General features: G+C 46.0%; 1 long non-coding RNA gene across 3 annotated transcripts in view; it reads left to right on the plus strand.

Annotated features, from left to right (window-relative positions):
- Nucleotides 1–19,905, plus strand: part of LOC140485492 (uncharacterized) — a 50,479-nt gene that overhangs the window by 16,799 nt on the left and 13,775 nt on the right. The window contains exons 5-6 of one of the 3 annotated variants that reach the window (XR_011962352.1): nt 7,172–7,270; nt 7,824–8,598. The exons of 1 other annotated variant lie outside the window; for it this stretch is intronic. This is a non-coding gene — a long non-coding RNA (uncharacterized lncRNA). Of the gene's footprint in view, nt 1–7,171; nt 7,271–7,823; nt 8,599–19,905 lie in introns of those variants that run through there. One more of the 3 variants, XR_011962351.1, reaches the window with a different exon arrangement.

The raw sequence follows: 19,905 nt of genomic DNA on the forward strand, positions 1-19,905 counted from the left end.
GGAAACAGATTTTGGAAAGGTGCAGAAGCCACAGGGTCGTAGTCATGGGCGACTTCAACTTCCCAAATATTGATTGGAAGCTCTTTAGATCAAGTAGATTGGATGGGGCGGTGTTTGTGCAGTGTGTCCAGGAAGCCTTTCTAACGCAGTATGTAGAGTGTCCAACCAGAGGGGAGGCCATATTGGATTTCGTACTCGGTAATGAACCGGGACAAGTGGTGGGCTTGTTAGTGGGTGAACATTTTGGTGATGGTGACCACAATTCTGTGACTTTTACCTTGGTTATGGAGAGAGATAGGTGCGCACAACAAGGTAGATTTTACAATTGGGGGAAGGGAAATTACGATGCTGTAAGACAGGATTTGAGGAGCATACGTTGGGAGCATAGGCTGTCAGGGAAGGATGTGGTGGAAATGTGGAACTTTTTCAAGGAGCAGATACGACGTGTCCTTGATATGTATGTACCTATCAGGCAGGAAAGAAATGGTCGTGTGAGGGAGCCTTGGTTGACGAGGGAGGTTGAATGTCTAGGAAAGAGGAAGAAGGAGGCTTACATAAGGTTGAGGAAACAGGGTTCAGACAGAGCAGTGGAGGGATACAGGATAGGCAGAAGGGACCTGAAGAAAGGAATTAGGAGAGCTAAGAGAGGGCATGAAAAATCCTTGGCGGATAGGATCAAGGATAACCCCAAGGCATTTTATGCGTATGTGAGAAACCTGAGAATGACGAGAACGAGGGTAGGTCCGATCAAGGACAGTAGCGGGAGACTGTGTATTGAGTCGGAAGAGATAGGAGAGGTCTTGAACAAGTACTTCTCTTCAGTATTTACGAACGAGAGGGACCGTATTGTTGAAGAGGAGAGTGTGAAACGGACTGTTAAGCTAGAAGAGATACCTGTTAGGAAGGAAGATGTGTTGGACATTTTGAACAACTTGAGGATCGACAAGTCCCCCGGGCCTGACGGGATATATCCTAGGATTATGTGGGAAGCAAGAGAGGAAATTGCAGAACCGTTGGCATTGATCTTTTCGTCTTCACTGGCAACGGGGTTGGTACCTGGGGACTGGAGAGTAGCGAATGTTGTGCCCCTGTTCAAAAAAGGGAATAGGGATAACCCCGGGAATTACAGGCCAGTTAGTCTTACTTCTATGTTAGGCAAAGTAATGGAAAGGGTACTGAGGGATAGGATTTACGAGTATCTGGAAAGACACCGCTTGATTAGGGACAGCCAGCACGGATTTGTGAAGGGTAGGTCTTGCCTTACAAGTCTTATTGAATTCTTCGAGGAGGTGACCAAGCATGTGGATGAGGGTAGAGCAGTGGATGTAGTGTACATGGATTTTAGTAAGGCATTTGATAAGGTTCCCCATGGTAGGCTTATGCGGAAAGTCAGGAGGCATGGGATAGAGGGAAATTTGGCCAATTGGATAGAAAACTGGCTAACCAGTCGAAGGCAGAGAGTGGTGGTAGATGGTAAATATTCAGCCTGGAGCCCAGTTACAAGTGGAGTTCCGCAGGGTTCAGTTCTGGGTCCTCTGCTGTTTGTAATTTTTATTAATGACTTAGATGAGGGAGCCGAAGGGTGGGTCAGTAAATTTGCAGATGATACGAAGATAGGTGGAGTTGTGGACAGTGAGGAGGGCTGTTGTCGGATGCAGAGGGACTTAGATATGATGCAGAGCTGGGCTGAGGAGTGGCAGATGGAGTTCAACCCTGCCAAGTGTGAGGTTGTCCATTTCAGAAGAACAAATAAGAATGCGGAATACAGGGTTAATGGTAGGGTTCTTAGTCAGGTGGAGGAACAGAGGGATCTTGGGGTCTATGTACATAGATCTTTGAAAGTTGCCACTCAGGTGGATAGAGTTTGTAAGGATGCCTATGGAGTATTATCGTTCATTAGCAGAGGGATTGAATTCAAGAGTCGTGAAGTGATGTTGCAGCTGTACAGGACTTTGGTTAGGCCACAGTTGGAGTACTGTGTGCAGTTCTGGTCGCCTCACTTTAGGAAAGATGTGCAAGCTTTGGAGAGGGTGCAGAGAAGACTTACCAGGATGTTGCCTGGAATGGAGAGTAGGTCGTACGAGGATAGGTTGAGAGTTCTCGGCCTTTTCTCGTTGGAACGGCGAAGGATGAGGAGTGACTTGATAGAGGTTTATAAGATGATCAGGGGAATAGATAGAGTAGACAGTCAGAAACTTTTTCCCCGGGTACAACAGAGTGTTACAAGGGGACATAAATTTAAGGTGAAGGGTGGAAGGTATAGGGGAGATGTCAGGGGTGGGTTCTTTACCCAGAGAGTGGTGGGGGCATGGAATGCGCTGCCCGTGGGAGTGGTAGAGTCAGAATCATTGGCGACCTTTAAGCGGCATTTGGATAGGTACATGGATGGGTGCTTAATCTAGGTTAGAAGTTCGGCACAACATCGTGGGCCGAAGCGCCTGTTCTGTGCTGCATTGTTCTATGTTCTATATGATTTCCCATGCACAAAGCTGTTATTAGTATCCAGGATTTAACTCTGAACATTGGGGTCGGCGTTGCCCAGTTATCGGTGTTAATATTCTGGATGAAGTTCAAGTACGCCAGCATTTTGTCAGTGACTCTGTATTGAGTCTTGTTAATGTCACCAACACAGGTGAGTTCCTTTTGAAAGGCAGTCCCTGTATCCCTTGCCCACCAGGAAATAATGTACGTGTCCTTACCTCTGGACTAGGAGGATCAGGCTCAGAGTTGAGTAACAGCATCTTTGAAGAGGCTGATTAGTAAACCTGCCCAAGCCACCAGGCCATACTGTCTCCCAGCTGTCCCTGCCTGAGTCTCCAAACAGAACCTTCCTGTAGTTTCTCTCCTGTCAGACTCTCCCATTGCTCAGTTTGTCCAGGATCCCCTCCTGGTGCTGCACTGCTCCTGTCCCTCACTGACCTGTCCATCCCCCAGTGTCCTCCACATTCATCCACTATTCACAATCCCATTGTCCCTGTCCTCTCGCCCTGACCCTCCCGTCGGTAGAGACGGCTCAGTGGTTAACACTGCTGTCTCACAGCACCAGGTACCCTGGTTCGATTCCGACCACGGGCGACTGTCTGTGTGGAGTTCGCGCATTCTGCCCGTGTCTGAGCGGGTTTCCTCCCACAATCCAAAGATGTGCATGGCAGGTGAATTGGCCATTCTAAATTGCCCATAGTATTTAGTTACATTACTTAGGGGGCATGGCCTGTGTAAGTTACTGTTTGGAGGGTCAGTATGGACTTGTTTGGCCGAAGGGCCTGTTTCCATACTGTAGGGATTCTGATATATTGGGCAGCAAATGCTGTCAATCACCCGGACTCCTGTTTCATCGGGAGCTCGTGCTGTAGGAGGGGAGACATGTGCACGGGCGCAGTGCTGGCCAACAGTGGGAGTATGTGCACTATCGGTCAGTGCCTGGGAAGGAGGCTGTGGGTGTGAGGGATTAATCTATCATTAGCAGCTTCATCCCTCTGGGAGAAGGACCCAGAGGAATGGCCCTTCCCTTGCTACCCTGACATGTGATCAGACTATCAGTGGGGCAGCGTTTTTCAGAAAGTTATAAGAACTCTTTTGTGAAGATTCAAAGTTGTTATGGAAAGGGATGGGCCTGCAATTAGAATTCTAATTTGGCTCATTTTAGTCAGATGGGTCTTGGCCAGAGTGTGCAGGAAGCAGTGTATGCAGGATGGTTCTCATCAGGAGCTGGGAAACTGTATTCGAAGAGAGAATGTGTGAGAACTGGGTGTGGAGGAAAGGAGTGGGGGGATTGGTTTGGATTTCAGTTCACAGAAGAGAGAAACTGAGACTGAGGTTTAAAGCTTTGGGGGAACAAGGAAACTACAGTTTAATACTACAATTGTCTTATGAATTTCCATCCTGTATTAACAGTGGCAACTTGTGTGCTCTGTTGTATGGTACTGAAAGGGTGGATTTGTGGATGAGAAATACAAATTGAACTTTATGTTCCGATCTGATGGTTACTTGATCGGTGCTGATCTGAATATCATTGGCCTTTTCATCTGGAAGGAAAGGTGTGCATTCTGTCCATGGGCGAATATTTCAAATCTCAGTGTGACTGCAAAAGTACTGAGACACAGCCAAGTCCATGTCAGCATGGTGAGTGTGGAGAGAGATTTCATTTGTTTTTGGAAGTCTGAAATATCATGGCACATTTCCCAGGAACAATTAAGCCACAACTTTGATTTGTAGAAGGACAAGTCTTTAATTAACCATACAACCAGAAAGACACAAGGATACCTGCACCATGGGGAACACTATGAAAACGGGGTTGTTGTAAAGGAGTTCATTCTCGATCATGGATTGTAATCCATTGGCATTGTCCCGTCGGTTCCAGCACCGCGGGGAAACACTGGAAATATGAGGAATGTAATGTAGGATTCAGGTATTAAACTGTAAAAAGTGCAGAACAATCTACAAGGATGTTGCCAGGGCTCAGGGGTCTGAGTTATAGGGAGAGGTTGGACAAGTGAGGATTTTATGTTTAGAGCAGAGGAAACTGAGGGGGTTCTTTTCTAGAAGTGTAAAAGACCATGAGAGGCCTGGATAAGGTGAATGCACTCAGTCTTTTTCCCAGGAACTCAAGGATTGGACGGCTTGACTGGATCAGTGTAAGCTTAGAGAATAAATAATAAAAGGGAAGCTGAGGGGCAACTGTTTTACACAGAGGGTGGTATGTATATGGAATGAGCTGCCAGTGGAAGTGGTTCAGGCAGGAACACTCTCAACAGGTGAAAGACATTTGGACAAATACATGGATAGGAAAGGGTCAAAAGCAAATGGGCCAAGTGCAGGGAAATGGGGTTAGCGTGGATGGACATTCTGGTCGGCATGGGCCAGTTGGGCCAAAGGGCCTGTCTCTGCTGCAGGATTCTACAATTCTCAGTGCATTTGCTATTTCTCCCACTAACTCTCTTGGTATCCTGGGATATATTCCATCAGGGCAATGAGACTTGTGTACCTTTAGCTCCATTAACTTACCCAGCTCTAACTCTTTCACGATAATGGTTATTATCTAGGTCCTCACCTTCCTTAGTCTCCTTATCAATTACTGCCATGTTCATCGTATCCTCCATTGTGAAGACTGACTGCTGTGTACTCATTCCTAAACCCTGCTCGATAGGAATAACTAGGCACAGAACTCTGAGAGGTCTTCTTTGAGTCTTTATTGATGAGACATGGCAGCTCTCTGGATAGTTTACATACAAAACACCTCCAGGCAGCATCAGGTAACTCCCCGCCTGTCCGATGTGCCGCTCCCACTCTTATACCTTTTGTGGTTGGGACTTTGAATAGAGACTGTCTCTCAGTATTATCTCCATGGCAACGGCAGTTAGAAAGTCTAGTTCAGTTCAGCACTTTGTGGTTAAACCACACACCCCTCCCCCACACCCCTGTGGCTCCCTCAAGTATCTGACAGGTGCTTCAGTTTCAGTGGGGTATCTATCAGGATTCTGATGTGGAGGAGCCGGTGGTGGGGTGGACAAAGTTAAAAACCACACAACACCAGGTTATAGTCCAACAGGTTTATTTGGAAGTACAAGCTTTTGGAGTGTCCTGTGACTTTTAACTTGATCAGGATTATCTCTATGCTAACAGTTAAGTACTTCAGCAATTAGAGGCCATATGTTCCCCACACAATAGGTTCCCCTCTACCAGTGTAAAATGCTATTCTGGCCCTGGGGACAGCGTCTCATCACTTTTCTCCCCCCAATCCCATCTAGGTTTCTGTTGATCTTTAAAGTTTTTTTCTAATCTCCTTGGTCTTTGCAAATTTGTATGCATTCTATTTCAGTTTGATAGACTCCCTTATTTCCTGAGCCACCCACGGCAGATTATCCCTTTTCCTACAGTCCTTCCTTTTCCCTGATATATAGTTTTGCTGAGCACTTCGAAAAATGGCTTTGATATTCCCCCAATGTCTGTCAACTTTCCCACCATAAAATCTTTGTTTCCAGTCTACATTAACCAACTCCTGCCTCATCCTGTTGTCGTCTCCTTTTGTTTAAGCACGGGATCTTGGGAGTGGATTTAATCTTCCAGCTTTCCATCTGTGTTCTAAGTTCAACCAGACTTCTCAGAATTCTTTTATCAGATTATGAGGGGAGGCGATGTTTCCTGGGTGTTTTGGTTTTCATTGTCAGTGACCTTGGCTTTGTAATAAAGTACAGGATAGATATTCACAACAGCGTACTCTGGACACTGCAAAAGTACGACGCAATCTAAAACCATAAACCACTGTCTCCCCTCAGTTTAAAACTGCAAAATCATTATCTCCTACACGCTACCTCACTATCTAAGCTTGGAATGCTAATCCACCTGACTATCTGTCATTTTCTGAAAATCTCCTTTCGTGAAAGTGGTGAGTTTTGGATTCAGCTTTCCAGTTATTACTGTAAGAAGATAAGCACTGGGTACAGGAGAACCAGCCCAACCATGTAATACGGTGATAATTGCGCTCACATCGGTCTCAGCTGGATTTTCCCGCCTGCTCTCTCTCACCCTTCAACCCATTGCAAATTCAACATCTGTATCTCTTTATTAAATTGGCTCATTGTCCTGGCATCCACCGCATTTTGAATAGGGAATTCCACAGATTCACAACACATTGAGATAAGTACATTCTTCCTCATGAGAATAGAATAGAGTCCCTATTGTGCAGAAACAGGGTATTCATCCATCGAGTCCACACCAACCCTATGATGCGCATCCCATTCAGACCCACTCATTCCCTGTAACATTGCATTTCCAAGGACTAATTGTCTAACCGGTCTTGCATGGAGACCATCAGCAATTTAGCATGGGCAATCCACCTAACCTGCACATCTTTGGACTGTCTGAGGAAACTGGAGAACTGCTTGAAACCATGCAAACATGGGGAGAATGTGTAAACTCCACACAGTCGCCGAAGGTCTCTGACGCTGTGAGGCAGCAGTGCTAGCCACTGAGCTCCCTCTGCTTAAAACCTACTGCATCTTATTAACCTCCCTATCCCCCAATTGGCTGAATCTATGTTCCTTACGTCAGAAATCAGGTTGTCTAAGGGGATGTCTCAGTAAATCCCATTGACCGCCCACATATTCCATGTGTCTGAATGGGAATCAAATACACAGCATTCTCCATCCCACACTTTTCATTCTCGTTCCAGAGACAGGGCTCCAGTGGCTGCATGAGGACTGCAACTCCCAAATTCCGAGAAAGGGACCATACGTGGGGAAACCTGGCACTGCACAAGTACAGAATGTGGGTGAGTTTTGGAGCATGTGCTTTGGGGTAACTCGTGGAAAGTATTTCACACTGTGATTGTCTGGAGGAGGAACGTATTTGCTTGTAGTATTGATCTGTTGGAGGGTCAAAGTGTCATCACACGTACATGGGACCAAGTTACATTCCCAACTTGTCATAACACTGGAATTGACCAATGAGAAACAAAGAAGGATGTGAGCCATTCTCACAGCCTGAAGGTTCCTCTTCTGTCCAGGATCTGCCATCTCCCTTTCTGTTTCCTTTTGTTTCATTCTGCTGTTACATTATTGACTTGCAGCAACTGTAGGGAAAGGAAATGAACCCAGAAAGGGTGCAATGTCTAACCAGGGGCGGGAAGTGGTATAGACCTGTTTCTCAACAACTCCATGAGAATGTGGAGGGTGTACATTAGGGGGTAGTAGTGTCAGAATGGTGAGAGAGAGTAAGTGGGCTGGAGGGTTACAGCTTTGAGGGAAGAAAGGGGAAAAAGATATTCCAGAGAAACTAGAATTGTCTGTTCTGAATTTCTAATCTGTACATATTCCTTTATACAGGGTGCTAGATGGTGAAGATTTGCAGACTGAAATCTCAACATCATGTGTCGATCGTTATAAAGTTAATCAGAATTTGATGAACCAAAGATGGAGAATCACTCAGCCAAAATCCTGCAACACTCTCCCTCCCAGCATTGTAGGTGTCTCTGCACCAAATGGACTGTGAATGGTACAAGACAGCAGCTCACTACCATCTTCTGAAGGGTAACTAGAGATGGGGAATAAATGCTGGCTGAGCTAGTGATGCCCATATCCTGGAAATGGTTTCTATCTCTAGTTGCTGAAACCCAGTTGATGTTACTGCAGGATGATGAGGGATGCTGAGTGCATCCTCCAGGAGGCATCACCATCACATTTCCCCCGCCTACACCCACACAGTTACACAGCAACATGACTGGAGCAAAAGGCAGTGAAGCCCAAGGAGGACTTAGATATAGTTCTTTGAGGTAAAGTCATGAAAGGGGATTGGAACACAGCAGGAACAGGAGACTGAGCTGGATGGTCAGCTGTTTCCCCTTGAATGGTGGAGCAGGATTGAAACGCCAAATGGCCTCCTGCTGCTCTCCCCCAGATGTGTATATAGCCATGGAGCCCGGGTAGGAATAAGTGGGCAGGGCAGGAATTCTCCAGGAGATTTCACCTCCACACCAGTTTTCAGTGAGAGATGGTTTGATGGGTTTTATTTAACATTTGTCTTTAACACAAGGTTTGTGAATTTGGTTTTAAAATATTGTAGCTATTTATTCCACAATAAATAAAACTAAAAGAAAAGAAATGAAACTATCTGAATATAACAATTTTTAAAAATTTCAAACGCCCTGTAAAATAAAATCCTGTCTATTCCCGGACTCCATCGCTTTCCAGTTACTCAAACTCCAGGGAAATATTCCCTCCCTGTCTGAACCTTTGGTTTGATTTAACTGCTTTTCAGTTCTCCTTCTGTGAGCTGTGAAGTGTTGTTCTTTTCCCCCATTTCTACTACCCAGAAGTGTTATCGCACACAGCTGAGCAACCTTCCCACGTTCATCATTATGCCATTTTAGGTTTTGTTAATATATAATCACCAGCAGTAAACCACCCATGTAACCAATCGAATATTTACAAACGAAGTCCATTATGGGCAAAGCAAATGACAGAGTGGGAATGAACCAAATCAAAGTCGAGTTGGGGGTAAGGGGGCAGCAGTGGAGGTAAAGCACTGTATCCCCTGCGCTACCTACCTCTATTTAAAGGCATCGAGAGCATTGATACATACCACATGCTCCTTCTCCAAGGACACCCTGCTGTGTAGCATATATCCTCAATCATAGAATAAAATTCCGACAGTGTGGCAGGAGAGCATTGCCCAGAGAGACATCCTGAGATTCAGAAATCGACAATATAAATTCAGTCAACTCCAGCAGAGTTAATGTGATTAACAACAACATCAATACTCCAACAGTGCCATCAGACCACGGACCTACTCTATCATTTACGATTTTTAACCCATGGGAAGTTTGTTACCAGCTTCGATGACAGCCATAATGCTCTGACCACTTTGACGGAGCCAGTGCAAGTCAGTTCGAATAGTTATCAATAGATTGAATCTAAACGGGATGCCCCACAACAGGAAGTGCTCTGACACTCAATGCCCGTAAGTCAAGGTCATTTTCCTAAAACCACTCACGTCTGGCAATACCATTGAAGATATTTTACACAGTAACCTTTCAGTCTCAGTTGTCAGTTCCAGTCCATGAAGCAGCCAGTAACATGCACCAGTGAATTGAATTCTAACAGCAGCATTGCCCTGGCAGGAAAGATTGAGGAGCTTGAAGCTGTCTTCTCTGGAGTATATAAACATGAAACACTTCAAAGGAACAAAAATCTTCAGGAGCTTGAGAGGATAGATACAGGAAGGTTGAGCTCCTAGGCTGGTGTGCCTGGGATAAAATAAACACTAACTACTGTATCTTTACCCAGCATCCCCTTTAGCTGCATAAATATTTAAGATTTATTTGCTGCTCTAATTCCACTCTCTTGATCACTCCCATTTTTAACTGCTGTAATGTTGATGACTATGCAAATATATAAAATATAATTTAATCCATCCCAAAACCTCTCTATCCCTGTGTCTCACTTGTGTTCACCGAGACACTCATTCAATCTGACCTCTTTATAAACCCTGCCCGGATATTTCCTTAGAGGGTTCAGAATGAAATATTCACTGAATTGTTACTGCACAAAAGGAGGCTGATTGGCTCATCAGCTCTCCAAAGGATCACCTCACTGAATGCCATTCTTCTCCCTTTACCCCATAAACCTTCCCATTCGTCCTCTTCCAATAACACCGGCGAGTTCACAACTAACCACAGCGATCAGATTTGTTTTGTTTGTTCATGGGATCATGGCATCACTTGCTGGGGCAGCATTTGTCATCCATTCTAACGGCCCAAGAGATCGTTCAGAGTCAATCCCATTATTCAGTGTCTGGATTCACATGTCGGCTGGACCAGGTCAGAATTAATGCAGTTTCCCAGACCCACTGACACGAAAAATTGATTTCTGGCCTATTATCCTATTTCTGAAATGATGCTGAATAATTGCAGTTGATTTAAAAGTGAAAGACCAAAATGGGTTTTATTCTGATTGAGCACGTCCTCCTTTTTTCTCAGTTGTTATTGACAGTCTCATTCCCCTCGCACCAGAACCTGTTCAGAGAGTGTACAGAAAAGGCAGAATGGTCAGCTGCAGCTAGTCCCCTAAACAGTCACTGGACCCAACGGTTCACTCTCCACAGATGCTACCAGATCTGCTGATTTTTTTCAGTAATGACTCTTTTTGTTCCTGATTTCCCAGTATTTGCAGATGTTGGGATTTTCAATATTGATCTTGTCTGTTGCAGAGGAGTTTATTGATGAGTTTGGAGAGTTTTGAACATTGCAAGTTAGGCCACAAATCAGCCATGATCCATTGAATGGCAAAGCAGGGTTGAGGGGCTGAATGGCCACCTCCTGTTCCAATGAAAGTTGTCGATCTGCAGCTTTTGGCAAGATTTCCCCTCAATGCTCACTTCACATCCATGTCGAACACACTGTTACTGACTGAACAAACTTCCTGTGTTTGAACTAAACCTGCTCATGGTCAGTGGCTCTCTCCACTGCCACCCGGATTTAACTCTCATCATGGAATGCTGTCTCGTGTTACTGCGGGAATGCCACAAAGGACTCAGTCTGGAGTCTGTATCCCCTGGGATCCACAATCACCGTTTATTTCCTCCTTCCTCTTTCATTCTGGCGATTGAACTCTCGGTTTCAATCCATTCTCCTGTCATGCTCTTCAACATGTCCATGTGGGTGGACGAGAGGCAGCTGGGATTTAATGAAGGGCAGTGGGGATTAGGCGGAAGCACGAGGAGAGGTGACAGCAAAGACAGTTCTCATTGTAACGGCAGAGTTTCTCCGTGACCCAGTGAGTGGTGAGGCACCTGAGATTTTGGGGGAGACAGATTCAATCGGGGATTTGGGAAAACACTCAGACAATGACCTGTCCATCTGATTGTTAACTCAGACAAGAAAGATGCACTTTTAGATAGCACCTTTGATGAGCTGGGGCAATGAAACATGCTTACATCCCAATGATTTCAATCTCAACTCTTTGAAAACACAGGCACAAAGCTTCCTACTTATGACAGCTTGTCTCTCAGTCTCCTCTTTTCTTGAGAAAAGAGTTTTAAGCTATTTAGCCTTTCCTGGTGAGTACAACCTCTGTGTTCCTATAAGGTTTGTGACTGAACCTTTATTTTCCTGTCCCTTGTGAGTGATGCCAGCATCAGAAACAGGTCCTGACCTGTGAGGGGGTTTGGTTGGAGTATTTGTATTTACAAATTCATTCTCACCCTCACGTACAGTGTGAAATTGATGTAAAACAGAAGGAAAGGAGTGAGTGAGCACCCACAGAAACACAAAGGCAGCATGTGTACCTGAGCTGATTGAACCTGGCATGAGGAAAATGTGACGACAATCAAAACTAGTTAGAGTCACAGAATCTCGTGGGTGCACAGCGAGGCAATCCAGCCCATCAAGTCTGCAATGACCTGCTCTCCTATTCTACCCACATAACCCCATATTAACCTTGGTTAACCCAACCCACCTAACTTGCACACCACAGTCCATGTAACATGGCCAATCCAGTAACTCTGCACGTCCGTGGGAGGGTCACAGATTACATCCAAATGCTTGGAATTTTCGATGAAGGCTCACAAATACATTTCTCTGACTCAAGTGCTGCGTTTTAGAAATTAAAATCTGGTGGAAACTGCAACCAGAAAGATTTCCAATTATCTCTAGAGGAAGAGAATTCCAAACTCGAGCCACTGACCCAGGGGACACAGTGAAAGTTACAGAGATCTGGGAACCATCAGAAATGTAACAGGTTGTGAGGAAGGTGGGGTGCGACAAGGACAAACAGCCAGTCTGTCACACGGGGAAGGCAGGAGAGATTAAACAGCAGGAATGATAGTCCCTCAAGGTGACAGGGAATGGAGTTAGGGCTGGGAAAGAAACAAGGAAACAATGCGTGCAGCTGTGAAAGATATACATTATAAAAACAGATTATAACAACATAGAGGGCAGAGTTTACAGTCTGAAATTGTTGCTCTCATTGGTGAGTACAGAACGCAGTAAAGCCTGGGTAGTTCTATCACAGCCAACACATGCAGGATGGGCCAAGTGGCCTTAATCTGTGCTGTACCTTGCTGATAAATTTATTCTGTCATTTGCAGCTCAGGTCTGATGATGTTCATAAATTCTCAAATTGGACTGGAGTTTAATATTCTGGAGAAATATCAAATAAATCATAATGATCCCATACTGTAGACCTTCAACCTTGGCCCTGCATGTTCCAGCATTTCAGTTACATCCATGTCCTTTTATACTAATGTGATGCTTGTTAATGCCTCTACCACCCCATCAGTGAGTTTCTGCTCCCCATCATCCCTGAGTGAAATACATTCTCCCCTCCCCTTCTTTCTGAGAATTAGTTACAACCTAAAATCTCCAGTTACTGGTTCATCTGTTAATGGATGGCTCCTTCCTATCCACTCGATCTGGATTCCTCAGCATCTTATCACTTAAATAAACGGTCAGCTCATCCTCCTTGGAAATCATCCCCAGCCTATCCAACCTTCCTCAGAGCAGAAATTCTCCAATTGGAGAAACATTCTGATCAATCCTCTCTGGTGAGAACACATCACCCTAGAATGTGGGGAACAGAACTGAGTGCAGTATATTGGCCGTGGTCACACAAGTGTTGCTGACCTCCATGTTCGTGTGGTTTTTGCTCACACAAGAAGTGTCCTGGTTTTCCCACATGGAACAGGATGTGCACTCCATGAGACAGGGATTCCCCACCATGTGTCTGACATTCTTGTTGGTTAATATCTTGAAGAGAACTGTCCTCAGAACTCCAGCTGTGCTCTGACTTCATTCACAACTGGATGTGGCTGGACTGCAGATCTTAGATCTGTTCCGTTGTTTCCTGGATTGCTTCACTCTGTCTATCACTTGCTGCTTATGCTGTTTGGCACACAAGTAGTCTTCTTTGGTAACTTCATCAGGTTAACACCTCATTTTTAGGTATTCATGCTGCTGTTACTGGCATACCCTCCTGAATTCTCTCAGTTGAACGAGGGCTGATCCTGTGGTTTGATGGTAAGAGGTAAGTTGGGGGCATGCTGGCCGTGATTTTGTAAGCTTTGTTGGAGTACAACTCTACTGTTGTTGTTGGAAGGAAAGAGCTAAACTCTTACACTGTAGGCCCTTTACAAGACGCTACATGGAGTATCATGAACACTGATAGGCCAAGACAGGAAATACGAGCAACACTGTACAATGATGCAGGATCACAACTGCAGCAAGAGGTGTTTAAGAGCCACGTGACATAGGAGGAGGGAAAGAAGCAGCTGATCAGATTGTCTCCTTCATTGTCATAAAGAGACTCTGTTAGATTATTGTATTGTTGGGGGTGAGGATGGAGGAGGTTGGGGAGATGGAGAGTCCTTCTACAGAACCTATTACAGAAACTAAACTGCCTGAGAGTTATGGGATCGGATTGATTGTGATGCAATTAACAGAAAGCTAACAAACTGTTTTTATCCCCAAAAGATAACAAGGTTTCCAATCATCATCAGAAACAAACCCCAGAGTACATTGTTCATAGATGGATGTCAATAGCCCATTAACATCCAACTCCTGCAATCATTGAGCAAACATAGGTGTGATTAACCAGAAAATCACTGTTCACTCTGTGCAGATGGACAGTGATGTGGGGAAGTATTGGCCGAGTGGTATGGTCACTAGACAGTTAATCCAAAGCCCCAGATGACATTCTGAAGACCTGGGTCCAAAGCCTGCTGCAGCAGATAGGGGAATTTGAATTCAATAAAAATAAGCTCTGGAATTTAAGTGTCTAATGATGACCATTAATCGATTGTCAGAAATACCCATCTGGATCACGAATGCCCTTTCAGGAAGGAAGCTGCCATCCTTACCTGGTCTGGCCTACATTGTGACTTCAGACCCACAGCTATGTGGTCGACTCTTACCTGCCCCCTGGATAAATAGGGATGGGCAGTAAATGCTGCCGGGCTAGCGACAACCTCATCCTGTGAATGAATAAAGGGAAATAAACATCTGTACCCAGTCTGAATCTGTACATGTTCAACGATTTTATGAACATTTCCAAATCTAAGTTCTCCACATACAAAACTTTATTAACATTATAACTGCCAAAACCATTGTTCATTACTTGGCGTGAAAAAGAGGAAAAAACATCCTTCAGCTGTGGCTATCAGTAAATTGACTGGTGTCTCAGCAGGATGGATGCTTGAGTGAATCTCTTCCCCCCCCCCCCCCCCACACAAACACACACACACACATACACACAGAGCAAGTGAACAGCATCCCCCCAGTCTGACTGGTTTGGCCCGTTTCCAGGTGGGATAGGTAAAGAATTCCCTTCTGACATTCCCCATATTTCCACAGTCTCTCCCTGGTGTGGCTGACGAGTGTTTTGCCATTTCAGATAAATGCTGGCAGACTGTTACACACACCGTGTAGGTGTGTTACTGCCCAGTCTGAATGCTGCTGTTTCCTGTTGAAAACCTTTTGATAATTAGGTTCCAATAAACCCCGCAACCCAATTATTTCTTAGCCACCGTGGGACCCTCCTCCCCACATTCCTGATGATGGGTTTATGCCTGAAACGTCGATTCTCCTGCTCCTCACATGCTGTCTGACTTGCTGTGCTTTTCCAGCACCACACTTTTTGACACTGATAAACAGTGACTGTCAGAGCTGTATGTGGTTTTGTCTGAATCCTGTCACACAGCCCTTTCCAGGAATGGGACAGTCCAAGGCATGTCTCTATGAAATGGGAAGGGTTTGTAAGTCCCAAACAGACATTGTGCAGTCACTCCAAGTACCAGGATATGGATATCATTGCCCTGCTGTATGTGGAAGGAACATAGTTTATTTCCTCAGTCTGTCAGAAAGCATTTCATGTATTGGTGTGGGTCTAAATGTTCTGAGATATTAACAATCCTGGTTAGATCACCCTGGAGCAGGTGTTCAGTTCTTTGTACCCTAACTGGGGACCCCCCACCCCCACCCCCCCCCCCCACCCCCTCCCCCCCCCCCCAACAACCCAGCATAAAGCAATAAACATCATCTCCTGCTGTGGAAAGACAGCCTGTGTTGGTCTGAGTAGGAACACTGAGCAGATTTATGTCCATGATAATTTAACCCCTGAAGGCAAGTGACCAGAGCAAGTTAAGCAAGTCCAAATAAAATGCATTGTAACACAAAAAGAGACCAATCAAATCCAATCTGGCTCTCTTTCGCAGAATCCCATATTCTCATTCCCCATATGTCCCCTACACTCTACAAGTTTATTTCACTCAAATCTGATATAATTGTTTTTATCAATCATTGCACCACCATAATAGGCAGCATGTTCTGCATATTTCCAGTGAATAGAGTCAGCAGAAACACTTGCTCATCTCCCCCGCTGTCTCAAAACCTTACATCTGATCTTAATTCTTGTGCCAATCTGAATATCATTGGCCTTTTCATGTGGAAGGAAAGATGTGCATTCCATCAGTGAATCAATATTTCAAATGTCAGTGTGACTGGAAAAAGTACTCTGTGGTTTATGGCTTTGAATGGTCGCTGTCTATCAGGATTATCTCCATGACAATAGCACCTCATGCATCAATGAATTTAATACATGCCGTGATGTCAAAAACTTCTTCCGCCACCTCCGATCTCACTTTTACAATCAGGACTCCCGCCCACCTTCCGAGGACTCCTTTGCCGGCCTCCAACACACTCCATCCACCTGGAAACTGCGTGCTGACCAATTACCTGTTCTTGATCTCTTCATTTCCAACTGCCGCCGAGACATTAACCGCCTCAACCTGTCTACCCCCTCCCCCACTCCAAACTCTCGCCCTCACAACTCTCATCCTCCACACTCACTAGTCCAATCCAAACCTCACCATCAAACCAGCAGATAAAGGGGGTGCAGTGGTAGTTTGTTGCACTGACCTCTACACTACTGAAGCCAGACTCCAACTTGAAGATACATGTTCCTACTGCCCCCTCGACCATGACCCACTCCCCATCACCAAACCGTCATCTCCCAGAACATACACAACCTTATCAGCTCAGGAGATCTCCCACCCACAGCTTCTAACCTCATTGTCCGGGAACGCCACACTGCCTGATTCTACCTCCTTCCCAAGATCCACAAGCCTGACCATCCTGGCCGACCCATTGTCTCAGCATGCTCCTGCCCCACCGAACATATCTCCATCTACCTTGAAACTGTCCTATCCCCCCAGTCCAGGAACTCCCCACATATATTCGAGACACAACCCACGCCCTTCACCTCCTCCAAAACTTACGTTTCCCCAGCCCACAACGCCTCATCTTCACCATGGATATTCAATCCATCTACACCTCTATCCACCATGACTAGGGCCTCCAAGCCCTCCATTTCTTACTCTCCCGATGTCCCCAACAGTACCCTTTCACTTACACTCATTCGGTTGGCTTAACTGTTCCTCACACTTCACAATTTCTCCCTCGGATCCACCCACTCTCCTGACGAAAGGGGTAGCCATAGGGGCATGTATGGGGCCCAGCTATGCCTGTCTCTTTGTTGGCTACGTAGAACAGTCCATCTTCCGTAGTTACACTGGCACCACTCACCACCTTTTCCTCCATTATATTGATGACTGCATTGGTGCCACCTCGTGCTCCCTCGAGGAGGTTGAGCAGTTCATCACCTTCACCAACATATTCCACCCCAACCTTAAATTCACCTGGACGATCTCTGACACATCCCTCCCCTTCCTGCACCTCTCCATCTCCATTAATGACGACCAACTTGTCACTGACAATTTTTACAAACACACCGACTCCCACAGCTACCTGGATTACACCTCTTCCCACCCTCCCTCCAGCAAAACTGCCATCCTGTATTCCCAATTCCTCTGCCTCTGCCATATCTACTCCCAGGAGGGCCAGTTCCACCACAGAACACACTAGATGGGCCTCCTTCTTTAGAGACCACAATTTCCCTTCCCACGTGGTTAAAGATGCCCTCCAACGCACCTCATCCACATCCTGCACCTCCGCCCTCACACCCCAACCCTCCAACCGTAACAAGGACAGAGCCCCCCTGGTGCTCACCCTCCCCCCTACCAACCTTCGCAAAAAACCACATCATCCGAAGACATTTGTGCCACCTCAAAATGGACCCCACCACCAGGGATATATTTCCCTCACCATCCATTTCCACTTTCCGCAAATACCGTTCCCTCACTGACTACCTAGTCAGGTCCACGCCCGCCAACAACCCATGCTCCCTTCCTGGCACCTTCTCCTGCCACAGCAGGAATTGCAAAACCTGCGCCAACACCACCCTCCTCACCTCCATCTAATGCCCCAAAGGAGCCTTCCAAATCCATCAAAGTTTCACTTGCACATCCACCAATATCATTTATTGTATCCGTTGCTGCCGATGTGGTCTCCTCTACTTTGGGAAGACTGGATGCCTCCAAGCAGAGTGCTTTAGGCAACATCTCCGGGACACCCACACCAATGAACCCCACCGCCTTGTGGCCCAACATTTTAGCTCCCCCTCCCACTCTGCCAAGGACATGGAGGTCCTGGGCCTCCTCCACCACCACTCCCTCACCACCATATGCCTGGAGGAAGAACGGTTCATTTTCCACCTCGGAACACGTCAACCCCATGATATCAATGTACATTTCACAAGTTTCCTCATTTCCCCTTCCCCCACCTCACCCCACCTCCAACCTTCCAGCTCAGCACTGCCCTCATGACCTGTCCTACCTGCCTATTTCTTTTTCACCTATCCACTTCACCCTCCTCTCTGACCAATCACCTCCAATTCCACCTCCATTCACCTATTATCCTCTATGCTACTTTCTCCCCACCACACCCCCCTCTCATTTATCTCTCCATTCTGCAGGCACCCTGCCTGTATTCCATATGAAGAGCTTTTGCCCGAAACATCGATTTTCCTGCTGCTCAGATGCTGCCTGACCTGCTGTGCTTATCCAGCACCACTCTAATCTAGACTCTGGTTTCCAGCAACTGCAGTCCTTGTTTTTACGTAAGTCAGTTTATGGTCAAAACAACCCCACCCCACATAGCTCACCCAGGTACCTGACAAACTTCAATTTAAGTTAAAAATCACACAACACCAGGTTATAGTCGAAGTCCTCCAGGCTTTGGGAGTGAATGTGTGGTGTGGTGGTAGGACCGAAGGGATGTGGCAGGCCCTCCATCCAATGGGAGCGAACGACGATGGAGCTGGTCCTCCGGCCATTGGGAGTGCATGAGGGGTGTCGTTGGTCTTCCAGCCAATGGGATTGAATGGGTGGGCGGGGTTTTAATGACAATACAGGAGCTTTCAGGAGGACTTCCTGCTCCAACCAGCCCCAGACATTTCCAGTTTCATTCAGCTCCATTTCACAACATGACTTTGAGCTTTTGTATGTTCTCCCACATTCTTTTGATGGTATTTCTGATATCTGATTAACAAACTGCATGGGATATTAGCAGAATTTAGGGGTTACTGCATCAGCAGTTTGCAATACTACCTCACAGCACCAGGAATCCCAGTTCGATTCCACCCACCATTTTCTGTGTGGAGTTTGCACATTCTCCCAGTGTCTGTGTGGGTTTCCTCCCGCAGTCCAAAGATGGGCAGGTGAGGTGGATTAGCCAGGGGGAAATTCAGGGTTATGGGAAGAGGGTAGGGGACTGTGGGTCTGTTTGGGATGTTGTTCAATGGGTTGGTGCAAACCTTACGGGAAGAGTGACCTCCTTCTGCACATAGGGATTCTATGATTTGGTTTGTGTTTCCCAACTGCAAACCAAACAGCAGATTAGAATCTGACAGTCAGCCAGTTTATAGTAACCTGAATTTTGAACATGCAGAGAAAAATCATTGTTCCCATTGGGCAGAGAGCGGTCACGTGGACAATGATTCAGTGTTATCAGAACCAAAATGCACTGACAAAGGTGGGAAATCCTGGAAACGCGAGGAATATGGGAGAGACTTGTCTTCTTATCTGAACTGGGTATTCACTGACTTGTCACAGCCGAGAATGACTTCACATTCCTCTGACTGCAGGAAAGTATGCACATTGTCAGACTGGGTTCAAACTGATCTCAACTCACTGCACAGCAGTTTTGTCACACTGGGAGAGAGCTGGGAAGTAACTGCCTGTGATATAAAGGCAGCACTGGTTGGAGTATTGCATCAAGGAGCAAAATTGCAATTAGGGTCAATAGTTGGAACCATCCTTAACACGAAGCCTCATAATTGTGGTTACTGGAGTCCAATCATCTCAGCCCTGCAACATCACTGCACGCATCCCTCAGGATGGTGTCTTAGACCTAAACATCTTCAGCTGCTTCATCAATGACCTTGTCAACATCAGGAGGTTGGGAATGGGGGCATTTTCTGATCATTGTACAATGCCCAGTACAATTTACTACTCTTCAGT

This window comes from Chiloscyllium punctatum, chromosome 14 (assembly GCF_047496795.1).
Source record: "Chiloscyllium punctatum isolate Juve2018m chromosome 14, sChiPun1.3, whole genome shotgun sequence".
Lineage (NCBI taxonomy): Eukaryota > Metazoa > Chordata > Chondrichthyes > Orectolobiformes > Hemiscylliidae > Chiloscyllium > Chiloscyllium punctatum.